General features: G+C 46.8%; 1 long non-coding RNA gene across 1 annotated transcript in view; it reads right to left on the minus strand.

Moving 5' to 3' along the window:
• Positions 1 to 19,987: 19,987 nt before the first annotated feature.
• Positions 19,988 to 20,735, minus strand: part of LOC134957057 (uncharacterized) — a 366,396-nt gene continuing 365,648 nt past the window's right edge. Inside the window, exon 3 of the long non-coding RNA XR_010186420.1 lies at positions 19,988 to 20,083. This is a non-coding gene — a long non-coding RNA (uncharacterized LOC134957057). The remainder of the gene's footprint in view (positions 20,084 to 20,735) is intronic.

Below are 20,735 nucleotides of genomic sequence, written 5' to 3' on the forward strand. Positions count from 1 at the left end.
TACCGTACTGCTATATATACTGGTGGTCACTGTCAGCAAACTGCAAAACTAAAATGCACCACAGGTATAGAATCTAGATGGATAGTATACTTGACGACACAGAGGTAGGTACAGCAGTGGCATTCCGTACCATACTGCTATATATACTGGTGGTCACTGTCAGCAAACTGCAAAACTAAAATGCACCACAGGTATAGAATCTAGATGGATAGTATACTTGACCACACAGAGGTAGGTAGAGCAGTGGCCTTCTGTACCGTACTGCTATATATACTGGTGGTCACTGTCAGCAAACTGCAAAACTAAAATGCACCACAGGTATAGAATCTAGATGGATAGTATACTTGACGACACAGAGGTAGGTAGAGCAGTGGCCTTCCGTACCGTACTGCTATATATACTGGTGGTCACTGTCAGCAAACTGCAAAACTAAAATGCACCACAGGTATAGAATCTAGATGGATAGTATACTTGACGACACAGAGGTAGGTAGAGCAGTGGCCTTCCGTACCGTACTGCTATATATACTGGTGGTCACTGTCAGCAAACTGCAAAACTAAAACGCAACACATGTATAGAATCTAGATGGATAGTATACTTGACGACACAGGTAGGTAGAGCAGTGGCCTTCCCTACCGTAATACTATATATACTGGTGGTCTGTCAGCAAACTGCAAAACTAAAATGCACCACAGGTATAGAATCTAGATGGATAGTATACTTGACGACACAGAGGTAGGTAGAGCAGTGGCCTTCCGTACCGTACTGCTATATATACTGGTGGTCACTGTCAGCAAACTGCAAAACTAAAATGCACCACAGGTATAGAATCTAGATGGATAGTATACTTGACGACACAGAGGTAGGTAGAGCAGTGGCCTTCCGTACCGTACTGCTATATATACTGGTGGTCACTGTCAGCAAACTGCAAAACTAAAATGCACCACAGGTATAGAATCTAGATGGATAGTATACTTGACGACACAGAGGTAGGTAGAGCAGTGGCCTTCCGTACCGTACTGCTATATATACTGGTGGTCACTGTCAGCAAACTGCAAAACTAAAATGCACCACAGGTATAGAATCTAGATGGATAGTATACTTGACGACACAGAGGTAGGTAGAGCAGTGGCCTTCCGTACCGTACTGCTATATATACTGGTGGTCACTGTCAGCAAACTGCAAAACTAAAATGCACCACAGGTATAGAATCTAGATGGATAGTCTACTTGACGACACAGAGGTAGGTAGAGCAGTGGCCTTCCGTACCGTACTGCTATATATACTGGTGGTCACTGTCAGCAAACTGCAAAACTAAAATGCACCACAGGTATAGAACCTAGATGGATAGTATACTTGACGACACAGACGTAGGTAGAGCAGTGGCCTTCCGTACCATACTGCTATATATACTGGTGGTCACTGTCAGCAAACTGCAAAACTAAAATGCACCACAGGTATAGAATCTAGATGGATAGTATACTTGACCACACAGAGGTAGGTAGAGCAGTGGCCTTCCGTACCGTACTGCTATATATACTGGTGGTCACTGTCAGCAAACTGCAAAACTAAAATGCACCACAGGTATAGAATCTAGATGGATAGTATACTTGACGACACAGAGGTAGGTAGAGCAGTGGCCTTCCGTACCGTACTGCTATATATACTGGTGGTCACTGTCAGCAAACTGCAAAACTAAAATGCACCACAGGTATAGAATCTAGATGGATAGTATACTTGACGACACAGAGGTAGGTAGAGCAGTGGCCTTCCGTACCGTACTGCTATATATACTGGTGGTCACTATCAGCAATCTGCAAAACTAAAATGCACCACAGGTATAGAATCTAGATGGATAGTATACTTGACGACACAGAGGTAGGTAGAGCAGTGGCCTTCCGTACTGTAATGCTATATATACTGGTGGTCTGTCAGCAAACTGCAAAACTAAAATGCACCACAGGTATAGAATCTAGATGGATAGTATACTTGATGACACAGAGGTAGGTAGAGCAGTGGCCTTCCGTACCGTACTGCTATATATACTGTTGGTCACTGTCAGCAAACTGCAAAACTAAAATGCACCACAGGTATAGAATCTAGATGGATAGTATACTTGACGACACAGAGGTAGGTAGAGCAGTGGCCTTCCGTACCGTACTGCTATATATACTGGTGGTCACTGTCAGCAAACTGCAAAACTAAAATGCACCACAGGTATAGAATCTAGATGGATAGTATACTTGACGACACAGAGGTAGGTAGAGCAGTGGCCTTCCGTACCGTACTGCTATATATACTGGTGGTCACTGTCAGCAAACTGCAAAACTAAAATGCACCACAGGTATAGAATCTAGATGGATAGTATACTTGACGACACAGAGGTAGGTAGAGCAGTGGCCTTCCGTACCGTACTGCTATATATACTGGTGGTCACTGTCAGCAAACTGCAAAACTAAAATGCACCACAGGTATAGAATCTAGATGGATAGTATACTTGACGACACAGAGGTAGGTAGAGCAGTGGCCTTCCGTACCGTACTGCTACATATACTGGTGGTCACTGTCAGCAAACTGCAAAACTAAAATGCACCACAGGTATAGAATCTAGATGGATAGTATACTTGACGACACAGAGGTAGGTAGAGCAGTGGCCTTCCGTACCGTACTGCTATATATACTGGTGGTCACTGTCAGCAAACTGCAAAACTAAAATGCACCACAGGTATAGAATCTAGATGGATAGTATACTTGACGACACAGAGGTAGGTAGAGCAGTGGCCTTCCGTACCGTACTGCTATATATACTGGTGGTCACTGTCAGCAAACTGCAAAACTAAAATGCACCACAGGTATAGAATCTAGATGGATAGTCTACTTGACGACACAGAGGTAGGTAGAGCAGTGGCCTTCCGTACCGTACTGCTATATATACTGGTGGTCACTGTCAGCAAACTGCAAAACTAAAATGCACCACAGGTATAGAATCTAGATGGATAGTATACTTGACGACACAGACGTAGGTAGAGCAGTGGCCTTCCGTACCATACTGCTATATATACTGGTGGTCACTGTCAGCAAACTGCAAAACTAAAATGCACCACAGGTATAGAATCTAGATGGATAGTATACTTGACCACACAGAGGTAGGTAGAGCAGTGGCCTTCCGTACCGTACTGCTATATATACTGGTGGTCACTGTCAGCAAACTGCAAAACTAAAATGCACCACAGGTATAGAATCTAGATGGATAGTATACTTGACGACACAGAGGTAGGTAGAGCAGTGGCCTTCCGTACCGTACTACTATATATACTGGTGGTCACTGTCAGCAAACTGCAAAACTAAAATGCACCACAGGTATAGAATCTAGATGGATAGTCTACTTGACGACACAGAGGTAGGTAGAGCAGTGGCCTTCCGTACCGTACTGCTATATATACTGGTGGTCACTGTCAGCAAACTGCAAAATTAAATGCACCACAGGTATAGAATCTAGATGGATAGTATACTTGACGACACAGAGGTAGGTAGAGCAGTGGCCTTCCGTACCATACTGCTATATATACTGGTGGTCACTGTCAGCAAACTGCAAAACTAAAATGCACCACAGGTATAGAATCTAGATGGATAGTATACTTGACCACACAGAGGTAGGTAGAGCAGTGGCCTTCCGTACCGTACTGCTATATATACTGGTGGTCACTGTCAGCAAACTGCAAAACTAAAATGCACCACAGGTATAGAATCTAGATGGATAGTATACTTGACGACACAGAGGTAGGTAGAGCAGTGGCCTTCCGTACCGTACTGCTATATATACTGGTGGTCACTGTCAGCAAACTGCAAAACTAAAATGCACCACAGGTATAGAATCTAGATGGATAGTATACTTGACGACACAGAGGTAGGTAGAGCAGTGGCCTTCCGTACCGTACTGCTATATATACTGGTGGTCACTATCAGCAATCTGCAAAACTAAAATGCACCACAGGTATAGAATCTAGATGGATAGTATAGTTGACGACACAGGGGTAGGTAGAGCAGTGGCCTTCCGTACTGTAATGCTATATATACTGGTGGTCTGTCAGCAAACTGCAAAACTAAAATGCACCACAGGTATAGAATCTAGACGGATAGTATACTTGATGACACAGAGGTAGGTAGAGCAGTGGCCTTCCGTACCGTACTGCTATATATACTGTTGGTCACTGTCAGCAAACTGCAAAACTAAAATGCACCACAGGTATAGAATCTAGATGGATAGTATACTTGACGACACAGAGGTAGGTAGAGCAGTGGCCTTCCGTACCGTACTGCTATATATACTGGTGGTCACTGTCAGCAAACTGCAAAACTAAAATGCACCACAGGTATAGAATCTAGATGGATAGTATACTTGACGACACAGAGGTAGGTAGAGCAGTGGCCTTCCGTACCGTACTGCTATATATACTGGTGGTCACTGTCAGCAAACTGCAAAACTAAAATGCACCACAGGTATAGAATCTAGATGGATAGTATACTTGACGACACAGAGGTAGGTAGAGCAGTGGCCTTCCGTACCGTACTGCTATATATACTGGTGGGCACTGTCAGCAAACTGCAAAACTAAAATGCACCACAGGTATAGAATCTAGATGGATAGTATACTTGACGACACAGAGGTAGGTAGAGCAGTGGCCTTCCGTACCGTACTGCTATATATACTGGTGGTCACTGTCAGCAAACTGCAAAACTAAAATGCACCACAGGTATAGAATCTAGATGGATAGTATACTTGACGACACAGAGGTAGGTAGAGCAGTGGCCTTCCGTACCGTACTGCTATATATACTGGTGGTCACTGTCAGCAAACTGCAAAACTAAAATGCACCACAGGTATAGAATCTAGATGGATAGTATACTTGACGACACAGAGGTAGGTAGAGCAGTGGCCTTCCGTACCGTACTGCTATATATACTGGTGGTCACTGTCAGCAAACTGCAAAACTAAAATGCACCACATGTATAGAATCAATCTAGATGGATAGTCTACTTGACGACACAGAGGTAGGTAGAGCAGTGGCCTTCCGTACCGTACTGCTATATATACTGGTGGTCACTGTCAGCAAACTGCAAAACTAAAATGCACCACAGGTATAGAATCTAGATGGATAGTATACTTGACGACACAGACGTAGGTAGAGCAGTGGCCTTCCGTACCATACTGCTATATATACTGGTGGTCACTGTCAGCAAACTGCAAAACTAAAATGCACCACAGGTATAGAATCTAGATGGATAGTATACTTGACCACACAGAGGTAGGTAGAGCAGTGGCCTTCCGTACCGTACTGCTATATATACTGGTGGTCACTGTCAGCAAACTGCAAAACTAAAATGCACCACAGGTATAGAATCTAGATGGATAGTATACTTGACGACACAGAGGTAGGTAGAGCAGTGGCCTTCCGTACCGTACTGCTATATATACTGGTGGTCACTGTCAGCAAACTGCAAAACTAAAATGCACCACAGGTATAGAATCTAGATGGATAGTATACTTGACGACACAGAGGTAGGTAGAGCAGTGGCCTTCCGTACCGTACTGCTATATATACTGGTGGTCACTATCAGCAATCTGCAAAACTAAAATGCACCACAGGTATAGAATCTAGATGGATAGTATACTTGACGACACAGAGGTAGGTAGAGCAGTGGCCTTCCGTACTGTAATGCTATATATACTGGTGGTCTGTCAGCAAACTGCAAAACTAAAATGCACCACAGGTATAGAATCTAGATGGATAGTATACTTGATGACACAGAGGTAGGTAGAGCAGTGGCCTTCCGTACCGTACTGCTATATATACTGTTGGTCACTGTCAGCAAACTGCAAAACTAAAATGCACCACAGGTATAGAATCTAGATGGATAGTACACTTGACGACACAGAGGTAGGTAGAGCAGTGGCCTTCCGTACCGTACTGCTATATATACTGGTGGTCACTGTCAGCAAACTGCAAAACTAAAATGCACCACAGGTATAGAATCTAGATGGATAGTATACTTGACGACACAGAGGTAGGTAGAGCAGTGGCCTTACGTACCGTACTGCTATATATACTGGTGGTCACTGTCAGCAAACTGCAAAACTAAAATGCACCACAGGTATAGAATCTAGATGGATAGTATACTTGACGACACAGAGGTAGGTAGAGCAGTGGCCTTCCGTACCGTACTGCTATATATACTGGTGGTCACTGTCAGCAAACTGCAAAACTAAAATGCACCACAGGTATAGAATCTAGATGGATAGTATACTTGACGACACAGAGGTAGGTAGAGCAGTGGCCTTCCGTACTGTAATGCTATATATACTGGTGGTCTGTCAGCAAACTGCAAAACTAAAATGCACCACAGGTATAGAATCTAGATGGATAGTATACTTGACGACACAGAGGTAGGTAGAGCAGTGGCCTTCCCTACCGTACTGCTATATATACTGGTGGTCACTGTCAGCAAACTGCAAAACTAAAATGCACCAAAGGTATAGAATCTAGATGGATAGTATACTTGACGACACAGAGGTAGGTAGAGCAGTGGCCTTCCGTACCGTACTGCTATATATACTGGTGGTCACTGTCAGCAAACTGCAAAACTAAAATGCACCACAGGTATAGAATCTAGATGGATAGTATACTTGACGACACAGAGGTAGGTAGAGCAGTGGCCTTCCGTACCGTACTGCTATATATACTGATGGTCACTGTCAGCAAACTGCAAAACTAAAATGCACCACAGGTATAGAATCTAGATGGATAGTATACTTGACGACACAGAGGTATGTAGAGCAGTGGCCTTACGTACCGTACTGCTATATATACTGGTGGTCACTGGTCATCAAAACTCTGCACTGTTCTCCTCCTATATAATATACTGGTGGTCCCCAGTACCCACAATAAATCAGTGTGAACACAGATATATGCAGCACACTGAGCACAGATATGGAGCGTTTTTCAGGCAGACAACGTATACTGGTGGTCACTGGTCAGCAAAACTCTGCACTGTACTCCTTCTATATAATATACTGGTGGTCCCCAGTACCCACAATAAAGCAGTGTGAGCACAGATATATGCAGCACACTGAGCACAGATATGGAGCATTTTTCAGGCAGATAACGTATACTGGTGGTCACTGGTCAGCAAAACTCTGCACTGTACTCCTCCTATATAATATACTGGTGGTCCCCAGTACCCACAATAAAGCAGTGTGAGCACAGATATATGCAGCACACTGAGCACAGATATGGAGCGTTTTTCAGGCAGACAACGTATAATACTGGTGGTCACTGATCAGCAAAACTCTGCACTGTACTCCTCCTATATAATACTGCTGGTCCCCAGTCCACACAATAAACCAGTGTGAGCACAGATATATGCAGCACACTGAGCACAGATATGGAGCGTTTTTCAGGCAGAGAACGGATAAAACTGGTGGTCATTGATCAGCAAAACTCTGCACTGTACTCCTCCTATATAATACAGCTGCTCCCCAGTCCCCACAATTAAGCAATAAGCACAAACGGAGAGGACGCCAGCCACGTCCTCTCCCTAACATTTCCAATGCACGAGTGAAAATGGCGGCGACGCGCGGCTCCTTATATAGAATCCGAATCTCGCGAGAATCCGACAGCGGGATGATGACGTTCGGGCGCGCTCGGATTAACCGAGCCATACAGGAGAATCCGAGTATGCCTCGGACCCGTGTAAAATGGGTGAAGTTCGGGGGGGTTCGGTTTCCGAGGAACCGAACCCGCTCATCACTAGTGAATAGTGATTCTCTCTCTTATTTCCATCTATATACTGTATTGTAACTTTTTAAAGTGTTTTTTTTTTTCATTCTCCCATTAGTATTATATATTGATCGTTATGAAAGACACTTTGGTGTAGATTTTTTTAAAGCTTCTAAAACAGACAAGTTGAGGTGTTGCTCATAGCAACCAATAATATTCTGTCTATCATTTTCTAGGATGCAAGAAATTTGATAGCTAAAATCTGATTTTCAGGGAAACTAAACAATCTATAGTACATCATCCAGTTTCAAGTGTACATACTAGTGATTTATCATTCCAATCCAGACAACTATCTGCCCTAGGATCGTCACAAAGGTAATCTTTTTAAATGAGTTATCAGCAGAAATGTCAGACAAATGATCAGAATGTTACAGTAACTACTGTATGTTGGCTCATGGTTTCTGAGGTGATCAGAGGTGTAACTAGGGTTTTCGGAGCCCAGGGCAAGATGAAGAGTGGCACCCCCCCCCAAAAAAAAAAAAACCCAAAAAAACAAAAGAAGTATGTGCGCGCGCCGAAGACGCGCGCCCAAAAAATGGGCATGGTCACGCACCAGATGGGGTGTGGACACGCACCAGAAGGGGTGTGGCCACTGAAAATGGGGCGTGCCAACATGACTATCACCTACCCCCTGTGTCGCCTCTCAGCACACTATCACCTACCCCTTGTGTCGTCTCTCAGCACACCTTCATTCAATTTTTGCACAGTACGCATGCAGAGTCCCCTTTTTACACAGTGCCAGATACACAATTGTCCCACAGTGCCAGATACACATTGCCCCACAGTGTCAGATCCACAGTGACAGATACAGCGCCCCACAGTGCCAGATACACATTGCCCCACAGTGCCAGATACACAGTGCCAGATACACAGTGCCCCACAGTGTCAGATACACAGTGCCCCACAGTGCCAGATACACAGTGCCCCACAGTGCCAGATACACAGTGACAGATACAGCGCCCCACAGTGCCAGATACATATTGCCCCACAGTGCCAGATACAATGCCCCACAGTGTCAGATCCGCAGTGCCAGATACAGCGCCCCACAGTGCCAGATACACAGTGCCCCACAGTGCCAGATACACAGTGCCCCACAGTGCCAGATACACAGTGACAGATACAGCGCCCCACAGTGCCAGATACATATTGCCCCACAGTGCCAGATACAATGCCCCACAGTGTCAGATCCGCAGTGCCAGATACAGCGCCCCACAGTGCCAGATACAATGCCCCACAGTGCCAGTTACAATGCCCCCCAGTGCCAGTTACATGCCCCACAGTGCCAGATACATGGCCCACAGTCCCAGATACATGCCCCACAGTGCCAGTTACAATGCCCCACAGTGCCAGTTACATGCCTCACAGTGCCAGATACATGCCCCACAGTGCCAGATACATGCCCCACAGTGCCAGTTACATTGCCCCACAGTGCCAGATACATGCCCCACAGTGCCATATACATGCCCCACAGTGCCAGATACATGGCCCACAGTGCCAGATACATGCCCCACAGTGCCAGTTACATTGCCCCACAGTGCCAGATACATGCCCCACAGTCCCAGATACATGCCCCACAGTGCCAGATACACAGTGACAGATACAGCGCACCACAGTGCCAGATACATATTGCCCCACAGTGCCAGATACAATGCCCCACAGTGTCAGATCCGCAGTGCCAGATACAGCGCCCCACAGTGCCAGTTACAATGCCCCACAGTGCCGGTTACATGCCCCACAGTGCCAGATACATGCCCCACAGTCCCAGATACATGCCCCACAGTGCCAGATACATGCCCCACAGTGCCAGATATAAGACCCCCAGCCCCCCCCCCCACCCGGTCACTCACCGCTTCCTTCCCTCTGTGCTATGTGAGGGGAGGAAAGCGCAGCGCCTCTCCTGCCCCTCAACGCTCCAGGTCTCCGCCGGCGGCTATGTGACGCCGGTACGTTAGCCAATCAGAGCTCGCGGACCGGCAGCCAATCAGGAGCCGGTCCGCAAGCTCTGATTGGCTAACGCCACCGAACTCGCGCACTGCTGCTGGCAGTGCCGCGCGGCGGTGGGGACATTGAGGGGAGGGAGAGACACTGCGCTCTCCTCCCCTCACATTGCGGCGTGGCGGGGGCAAGAGGGCATGATGCCCTGGACGCCGGCGGCACCCCCTTCTGCTGGGCCTGCCAAGGCGCTCAGGGCACGTGCCCCACTCGCCCTACCTTAGTTACGCCTCTGGGGGTGATGCCATGCAGTAGGGCCGATCTGATACGACTGGTTTGGAACGTGGCTGTCTGTGCTGTGTAGTGCCAGATACAGCGCCCCACAATGCCAGATACAATGCCCCACAGTGCCAGTTACAATGCCCCACAGTGCCAGTTACATGGCCCACAGTGCCAGTTACATGGTCCACAGTCCCAGATACATGCCCCACAGTGCCAGATACATGCCCCACAGTGCCAGTTACATTGCCCCACAGTGCCAGTTACATTGCCCCACAGTGCCAGATACATGCCCCACAATCCCAGATACATGCCCCTCAGTGCCAGATACACAGTGACAGATACAGCGCCCCACAGTGCCAGATACATATTGCCCCACAGTGCCAGATACAATGCCCCACAGTGTCAGATCCGCAGTGCCAGATACAGCGCCCCACAGTGCCAGTTACAATGCCCCACAGTGCCAGTTACATGCCCTACAGTGCCAGATACATGCCCCACAGTCCCAGATACATGCCCCACAGTGCCAGATACATGCCCCACAGTGCCAGTTACATTGCCCCACAGTGCCAGATACATGCTCCACAGTGCCAGATACATGCCCCACAGTGCCAGTTACATTGCCCCACAGTGCCATATACATGCCCCACAGTGCCAGATACATGCCCCACAGTGCCAGATATAAGACCCCCCAGCCCCTTCCCCCCGGTCACTCACCGCTTCCTTCCCTCTGTGCTATGTGAGGGGAGGAAAGCGCAGCGCCTCTCCTGCCCTTCAACGCTCCAGGTCTCCGGCGGTGGCTATGTGGCGCCGGTTCGGTAGCCAATCAGAGCTCGCGGACCGGCAGCCAATTAGGAGCCGTTCCGCAAGTTCTGATTGGCTAACGCCACCGGAGACACGCACTGCTGCTGGCAGCGCTGCGCGGCAGCGGCGGTGGGGACATTGAGGGAGGGAGAGACGCTGCGCTCTCCTCCCCTCACATGTGGCGTGACGGGGGCAAGTGGGCATGATGCCCTGGACGCCGGCGGCACCCCCCTCTGCTGGGCCTGCCAAGGCGCCCAGGGCACGTGCCCCACTCGCCCTACCCTAGTTACGCCTCTGGGGGTGATGCCATGCAGTAGGGCAGATCTGATACGACTGGTTTGGAACGTGGCTGTCTGTGCTGTGTAGTACACACTCTGAGATTATCATACTGCCCGCACTACATATAGAGGACTACTAATAGATCTACTCCCATGATCACTATTATATGTAGTATATACTGTAGTCACTCATTATAAACTTAATGATGTACATTATCTTTGTGAGGAATATAAGCACAATGTTATTTTATGCAGGCTAGATTTAATTTTTAGTTTGGTTACACTTTAATATTTTTTAGAGTTTTCTATACAGCTGTCTGCAAGCTGATTGTACCACCAAAGATGAGAGACTTCCTGCATTGTCCTACAATAGAATTTAGAGGGAAAAATAACAGGCATTGAAAACAGTTCCCCCATCCTTATAACTGTACTTCAAGTATCATCAGTTCTTGTAAGCTCCTTAAACTTTTAAGTATCTATAAGTATATATGTGTGTAAATGCAGTGTCGGACTGGGGCATGAAGGGCCCACCGGGGGAATGCAGTGATAGGGGCCTATACTTAGGGGTGTGGTCAGCCTACAAAGGGGGTGTGGCCATCCCCCACAGAAACTTAAAATACACAATAGACTTGTGGAGTATAATGCAACATATGTACCATGTATAATACAAGTGCATAGTCTGGAGCATGATCCCTAGAGGAAGGAGTGGACCCCCAGGCAGTGGGGCCCATCGGTGGTTTCCCCTGCACCTCTGTGGGCCACAGCATCAGTCACAGTGGTGGTGTCCTTTGCTGCCATATGTCCAGTGCTGCTGTATAATAAGTGCCTTACAGGGTAGCTGTGTTGTCCTGCATCAGACCAGTGGTAGTGTCCTGGGCATCAGTAATTCCAGTGACCAGGCAGTCACAGTGGTATATGCTGCTGCTATGTCCACTGCTGCCGTATAATAATAATAATAATAATAATAATAACAACAACAACAACAACAAGTCCCTTACAGTGTTGCTGTATTGTGCTGCATCAGACCAGTGGTAGTGTCCTGGCCATCACTCATTCCAGTGACCAGGCAGTCACAGTGGTATATGCTGATGCTATGTCCACTGCTGCCGTATTATAATACAGGTTGAGTATCCCATATCCAAATATTCCGAAATACGGAATATTCCGAAATACGGACTTTTTTGAGTGAGAGTGAGAAAGTGAAACCTTTGTTTTTTGATGGCTCAATGTACACAAACTTTGTTTAATATACAAAGTTATTAATAATATTGTATTAAATGACCTTCAGGCTGTGTGTATAAGGTGTATATGAAACATAAATGAAATGTGTGAATGTAGACACACTTTGTTTAATGCACAAAGATATAAAAAATATTGGCTAAAATTACCTTCAGGCTGTGTGTTTAGGGTGTATATGTAACATAAATGCATTCTGTGCTTAGATTTAGGTCCCATCACCATGATATCTCATTATGGTATCTAATTATTCCAAAATACGGAAAAATCCGATATCCAAAATACCTCTGGTCCCTAGCATTTTGGATAAGGGATACTCAACCTGTAATAATAATAATAATAATAACAACAACAACAAGTCCCTTACAGTGTTGCTGTGTTGTCCTGCATCAGACCAGTGCCAGATACACAGTGACAGATACAGCGCCCCACAGTGCCAGATACATATTGCCCCACAGTGCCAGATACAATGCCCCACAGTGTCAGATCCGCAGTGCCAGATACAGCGCCCCACAGTGCCAGATACAATGCCCCACAGTGCCAGTTACAATGCCCCACAGTGCCAGTTACATGCCCCACAGTGCCAGATACATGGCCCACAGTCCCAGATACATGCCCCACAGTGCCAGATACATGCCCCACAGGGCCAGTTACATTGCCCCACAGTGCCAGTTACATTGCCCCACAGTGCCAGATACATGCCCCACAGTGCCAGGTACATGGCCCACAGTCCCAGATACATGCCCCACAGTGCCAGTTACATTGCCCCACAGTGCCAGTTACATTGCCCCACAGTGCCAGATACATGCCCCACAGTGACAGATACACAGTGATAGATACAGCGCACCACAGTGCCAGATACATATTGCCCCACAATGCCAGATACAATGCCCTGCAGTGTCAGATCCGCAGTGCCAGATACAGCGCCCCACAGTGCCAGTTACAATGCCCCACAGTGCCAATTACATGCCCCACAGTGCCAGATACATGCCTCACAGTCCCAGATACATGCCTCACAGTGCCAGATACATGCCCCACAGTGCCAGATATAAGACCGCCCAGCCCCCCCCCCCCCCCCGGTCACTCACCGCTTCCTTCCCTCTGTGCTATGTGAGGGGAGGAAAGCGCAGCGCCTCTCCTGCCCCTCAACGCTCCAGGTCTCCGCCGGCGGCTATGTGGCGCCGGTTCGTTAGCCAATCAGAGCTCGCAGACCGGCAGCCAATGAGGAGCCGGTCCACAAGCTCTGATTGGCTAACGCCACCGGACACGCGCACTGCTGCTGGCAGTGCCGCGCAGCAGCGGCGGTGGGGACATTGAGGGGAGGGAGAGACACTGCGCTCTCCTCCCCTCACATTGCGGCGTGACGGGGGCAAGTGGGCATGATGCCCTGGACGCCGGCGGCACCCCCCTCTGCTGGGCCTGCCAAGGCGCCCAGGGCACGTGCCCCACTCGCCCTACCCTAGTTACGCCTCTGGGGGTGATGCCATGCAGTAGGGCCGATCTGATACGACTGGTTTGGAACGTGGCTGTCTGTGCTGTGTAGTACACACTCTGAGATTATCATACTACCCGCACTACATATAGAGGACTACTAATAGATCTACTCCCATGATCACTATTATATGTAGTATATACTGTAGTCACTCATTAGAAATTTAATGATGTACATTATCTTTGTGAGGAATATAAGCACGATGTTATTTTATGCAGGCTAGATTTAATTTTTAGTTTGGTTACACTTTAATATTTTTTAGAGTTTTCTATACAGCTGTCTGCAAGCTGATTGTACCACCAAAGATGAGAGCCTGCATTGTCCTACAATAGAATTTAGAGGGAAAAATAACAGGCATTGAAAATAGTTCCCCCATCCTTATAATTGTACTTCAAGTATCATCAGTTCTTGTAAGCTCCTGAAACTTTTAAGTATCTATAAGTATATATGTGTGTAAATGCAGTGTCGGACTGGGGCATGAAGGGCCCACCGGGGGAATGCAGTGATAGGGGCCTATACTTAGGGGTGTGGTCAGCCTACAAAGGGGGTGTGGCCATCCCCCACAGAGACTTAAAATACACAATAGACTTGGGGAGTATAATGCAACATATGTACCATGTATAATACAAGTGCATAGTCTGGAGCATGATCCCTAGAGGAAGGAGTGGGGCCCATCGGTGGTTTCCCCTGCACCCCTGTGGGCCAGTCTAACCCTGTGTAAATGTAATTTTCCACTTATGTGTGTGGCGTTTTGTATGTTTTCCCCGTGCTTGCATGGGTATCCTCCGGGTACTCCAGTTTCCTTCCACACAGGCCCGGCGCTACCCGCTCAGCAAAGGGATGCAAAGCAGGTAGGCGCCAGGGTTGGAGAGGCGCTTTCCCTGCTTTGCATCCCCGTTGCTGCACCTGGGCCCCTGCTGCTCCGGGTGCTGTGCATAGGCGTGCGCACATTCTGCAGCACAGTGATAGCTCTTAGTTCCTGTACCCCCTCCCGCCACCCATCCACGCTCTTTCTCACGTCCGTGCTCGGTCTTCCTGCTCCCACCCATGGCTCTCTACACCCTCCCGTCCGCGGCTTTGACTCCCCGCTCCCGTCCGCGGCTCTGTCTTCGCCTCCCATCGTGGCTCTCTCCCCTCCCGTTCGCGGCTCTCTCTTCCCCCTCCCGTCTGCAGCTCTGTCTCCCCCTCCCGTCCGTGGCTCCCTCTTCCCCTCCGATTCGCATCTCTCTCTCCCCCCTCCCGTCCGTGGCTTTCTTTCCCACCTCCTGCCCGCACTCTCTGCCGGTGTGCATGCCACGGACCAGCATTCCTCTCGGGAGGGCTCAGAGTCGGAGCAGGCAAGTCATCGCTCAGCTTAGACCGTTGGTGAGTGTTCAGTAAACTGCAGGCCTGCAGCTTAGCCAGTTCCTGTTCATAAAGTTATCCCCCCCCCCTCAAAAAAAAGTGGAGATCTGTAGACTGTAGGACTCAAGTGCACTTAGAAAAGAAAGAAAAAATATTAAGGATAAAAAAAGAAAGAAAGCCTGTATATACATGCACAGAATTTTTATATATATATATATATATATATATATATATACGTGTGTGTGTGTGTGTGTGTGTGTGTGTGTGTGTGTGTGTGTGTGTGTGTGTATATATGTTTAATATATGTTACATTTCTATTTTTTATTACTCTAGATTATTTATATCCCTCAAAATGTATATTATTAATAATGTGTTTTTCTTATATTGCAACGGTGATCACTGGGGGTATTATGTGTATCTGGCACTGCTGGGGGCATACTCTGTGGGGTAAAGTGAATTTGGGTCATACTGTGTGGCGTAATGTAGATTTGGCTCATACTGTGTGGCGTAATGTAGATTTGGCTCATACTGTGTGGCGTAATGTAGATTTGGCTCATACTGTGTGGCGTAATGTAGATTTTGCTCATATTGTGTGGCATAACGTGAATTTGGCTCATACCGTGTGGTGTAATGTGAATTTCAGCTCATACTGTGTGGTGTAATGGGAATTTCAGCTTATACCGTGTGGTGTAATGTGAATTTCAGCTCATACCGTGTGGCGTAATGTGGATTTCCGCTAATGCCGTGTGGTGTAAAGTGAATTTCAGCTCATATGGTGTGGCGTAATGTGAATACGGCTCATACCGTGCGGCGTAATGTGAATTTCGGCTCATACTGTGTGGTATAATGTGAATAAGTGGCACTACTGTCAGTAGCTGGTGAGCATGGAGACATATGTGACAAATGCTGGTGTCCTGCGGAGGAAGGGTCTGATGCCATAGAAAGACGCAGATGTGGCTCTAATGGCACATGTGTAAATTATAAACCTTACTTGTGTTATATTAAAACTGAAATGTTCGGCCCCCCCCTAAATCTGCCATATTTTTCAGCGTGGTCCACTTAAAATCAGGGTGTAGGTGCTGGGGGGTGCGAGGCATGGGGTGTGGGGAGGGTAATGGTAATGTACATAGGCCCACCACTCTCTAGTTCCACTACTGGGTCAGGGATAGGTTGGGGAAGTGTAAGCAGCGATAGGGAGCAGTGGCAGCTAGGACTCAGCGATATGCCGTAGCAGACAGTCAGTACCGGCCGGTGGTCGCACCATTATATTTTATTTTATTTCTCTGGGGTGTATTATATCTAGTTTCTTATTAGGAACTAGGGAGAAATTAGATTGTCATCTGCAAGAATGTAAAATAGTTATGGACATGTCCCTGTGTGGTGCTAGACACGCCCCTCCGGCGGTGCACCCCCTAATACAATTAGCTGCGCACGCCTATGCTGCTGTACCTGTCACACTGTTTGACAGGCAGCGGCACCGGCAGCATGAAGCTTCCCTTACCTCCCTGGCTGACAGTAGTCCAGTCTCTCTGTGTGTGTCCAGCGACTCCTGTCCGAAAAAGGGGCGGGGCTTACCAGCGCTGAGGGGCAGAGCTACACGGGACCATGGCCATGCTGCAGAGGAAGTCAGAAGGCAGAATACAGAGTCGGCCAGCCAGATGGTGAGTTGAGGGAGAGTGAGTGAGAAAGTGTGTGTGTGTGTGTGTGTGTGTGTGTGTGTGTGTGTGTTTGTACTGTATGTGTGTCTTGTATGTACAGTATGTGTGTGTGTGTGTATGTATATGTGTATGTGGTATATGTGTGACTGTGCAGCATAATGCGTGTAAGCGTCACTGGTAGAGGGGGCGTTGCGTATGTAAGCATTACTGGTAGACGGGGTGTTGCGTGTGTAAGCGTCACTGGTAGAGGGGGCGTTATGTGTGTAAGCGTCACTGGTACAGGGGGCATTACGTGTGTAAGCGTCACTGGTACAGGGGGCGTTACATGTAAGCGTCACTGGTACAGGGGGCGTTACCTGTGTAAGCGGCACTGGTACAGGGGGCGTTACGTGTGTAAGCGGCACTGGTACAGGGGGCGTTACGTATGTAAACGGCACTGGTACAGGAAGCATTACGTGTGTAAGCGTCACTGGTACAGGGGGCGTTACATGTAAGCGTCACTGGTACAGGGGGCATTACCTGTGTAAGCGGCACTGGTACAGGGGGCGTTATGTGTGTAAGCGGCACTGGTACAGGGGGCGTTACATGTGTAAACGGCACTGGTACAGGAAGCATTACGTGTGTAAGCGTCACTGGTACAGGGGGCGTTACATGTAAGCGCCACTGGTACAGGGGGCGTTACCTGTGTAAGCGGCACTGGTACAGGGGGCGTTATGTGTGTAAGCGGCACTGGTACAGGGGGCGTTACGTGTGTAAACGGCACTGGTACAGGAAGCATTACGTGTGTAAGCGGCACTGGTACAGGGGGCGTTGCGTGTGTAAGCGGCACTGGTACACGGGGTGTTGCGTGTGTAAGTGTCACTGCTGCAGGTGGTGTTACGTATGTAAGCGTCACTGTTGCAGGGGGTGTTACGTGTGTAAGCGGCACTGGTACAGGGGGGCGTTACGTGTGTAAGCTGCACTACTACAGGGAGCATTATGTGTAAAAGCATTATGTGCGCTGTCCCTTTGTAAAGTATGCAGGAGGGCGCCGAGCACCCTAGCACCAGCCCTGCTTCCACACTCGAAAAACATACTGGGAGGTTAATTGGATTATGACAAAAATGTAACCCTAGTGTACATGTGTGTATACATGTGATAGGGAATATAGATTGTAAGCTCCTATGAGGCAGGGACTGGTGTGAAAGACCAAAGATTCTCTGTAAAGCTGGTAATAAATAATGATGTTAGTGATTTTTCTTATACTGTACAGATATGGCTGTGGTGCTCTTCCCGGAAATGGGTCCTGCAAACGGCCGCATCATCACTGCGGCAAACTATGTCCTGTTCGTGGGAGCATACGCACAATGCAATCCTCTGGATAGCGGGAGTGTGTGCAGTTTACATGCACACCCGCGGGCATGCTATTTGCAGCAAAACAGTTGTGGTCAACATCAGTACATCTAATTCTCAAAATACATAAGTCCATTAGTTATGCTGTGTTTGTCCAGGGTTTCTACCATCCCATATTGGGGGTCATTCCGAGTTGTTCGCTATTTTTTTCGTTCGCACAAGGTATGCGCACAATTGCGAACATGTTGCAAAATTGCGAATATCCGCCCCCAACGTATTTTTTGCCAATTCGTTCGCAATATTACACAATGTGGGCGTACGCCAAATGACATCGCAGCAATGCGAAGGCATAGCATTAACACAAACGTCAACGTAAAAATACGAAGTTTTAGTAGATTTACACATTCTTCTTAAAAGTGCACACTTTTGCGGAAAATCGCACAACAATGGGGGTAATTCCAAGTTGATCGCAGCAGGATTTTTGATAGCAATTGGGCAAAACCATGTGCACTGCAGGGGAGGCAGATATAACATGTGTAGAGAGAGTAAGATTGGGTGGGTTATTTTGTTTCTGTGCAGGGTAAATACTGGCTGCTTTATTTTTACACTGCAAATTAGATTGCAGATTGAACATACCACACCCAAATCTAACTCTCTCTGCACATGTTATATCTGCCTCCCCTGCAGTGCACATGGGGGGTAATTCCAAGTTGATCGCAGCAGGATTTTTGATAGCAATTGGGCAAAACCATGTGCACTGCAGGGGAGGCAGATATAACATGTGTAGAGAGAGTAAGATTTGGGTGGGTTATTTTGTTTCTGTGCAGGGTAAATACTGGCTGCTTTATTTTTACACTGCAAATTAGATTGCAGATTGAACATACCACACCCAAATCTAACTCTCTCTGCACATGTTATATCTGCCTCCCCTGCAGTGCACATGGTTTTGCCCAATTGCTAACAAAAATCCTGCTGCGATCAACTTGGAATTACCCCCATGGGGGGTAATTCCAAGTTGATCGCAGCAGGATTTTTGTTAGCAATTGGGCAAAACCATGTGCACTGCAGGGGAGGCAGATATAACATGTGCAGAGAGAGTTAGATTTGGGTGTGGTATGTTCAATCTGCAATCTAATTTGCAGTGTAAAAATAAAGCAGCCAGTATTTACCCTGCACAGAAACAAAATAACCCACCCAAATCTTACTCTCTCTACACATGTTATATCTGCCTCCCCTGCAGTGCACATGGTTTTGCCCAATTGCTATCAAAAATCCTGCTGCGATCAACTTGGAATTACCCCCAATGGGTTTTTTTTCTATTAAGTGAAATTACACCTTTCAGTTCAAAGTCCACAAGCCCTCCTCAATTACCAATCCAATTAGTGTAATGAATGAGAATGTTCATAACCAATTAAGTGTTCTTAAAATACCTGAAGAAAACTTTGTAGGCATAATTGGCCATCAACATTTAAATGTTAAAAATATAAATATAGATGTTTTAAATGTGCCTGGTTTTTTTTTTTTTTGTGTCGATGTTTAGTTAGTGAATGAAGGTGTTTACATGTTTATTTAGACAATAACCTCCTAACTGTATTTTTGTTTTTTAAATAAATCTTACGTTAGATGTGTGAAATGTTTAAGGTAATAATTTTCTGCTAGGCAATCTGGTGTTCCTTTATTGCATTAATAAACACAACACCCGCTTATCTTGAAATATATAGTTTTTATTTATTTTTATTTTTTTATTTTAAAACAGAAAATTTAACATATATTTTTATAAAAATCAACCAAATTTTTGTAGCTGGTCAACATTCTCCAGCAAGGCTAGAAGATTTAGCCGCATGTTGGCCAGAATGCCCGCAAAAGTTGTGGGATCTCCAACTGCAACATCTGAAATTAAGAGGCAACATAAACATTACTAACTTACTCACATTACTTATTTTACAAGCAAGGCACAAAGCACACTTTAATGCAGGCATGTCCAAACTGAGGCCCTCCAGCTGTTGTGAAACTACATATACCAGCATGTCAAGACACAGTTTTGGGGTCATAGAATGCAAAACTGTGTCAGGGCATGCTGGGATGTGTAGTTTCTCAGCAGCTGGAGGGCCGCAGTTTGGACAGGCCTGCATTAATGCCTAAGTGACTATATCATGTCTGTTTTAAGGATAAATCATTAGCAGAACAACACAGAAGCCTGCTCAGCAATGTTTGTTTTTAACTATTATTTTTGTAAAAAGTGTACCACACCATGGGTAAAATTTACTAATATGGGAGTTCTATTTAAGATGGGACGTTGACCATAGCAACCAATCAAATTCAACATATTATCTTGTAGAAGGGGCCACAAAAATTGCAAGTATAATCTTATTGTTTGCTATGGGCAACATCCCATCTTAAAGAGAACTACCATCTTAGTAAATGTAACACCATGTTGGCATTCATTCACATCTGGAGTGAAGCCGACTTATCTTTTTGGGGATTGGCCCTGCATCATCACACTGCATATCAACATCTTCAGAAGGACATCATATTGTAGCAT

This window comes from Pseudophryne corroboree, chromosome 9 (assembly GCF_028390025.1).
Source record: "Pseudophryne corroboree isolate aPseCor3 chromosome 9, aPseCor3.hap2, whole genome shotgun sequence".
In the NCBI taxonomy this organism is placed as follows: Eukaryota; Metazoa; Chordata; class Amphibia; order Anura; family Myobatrachidae; genus Pseudophryne; species Pseudophryne corroboree.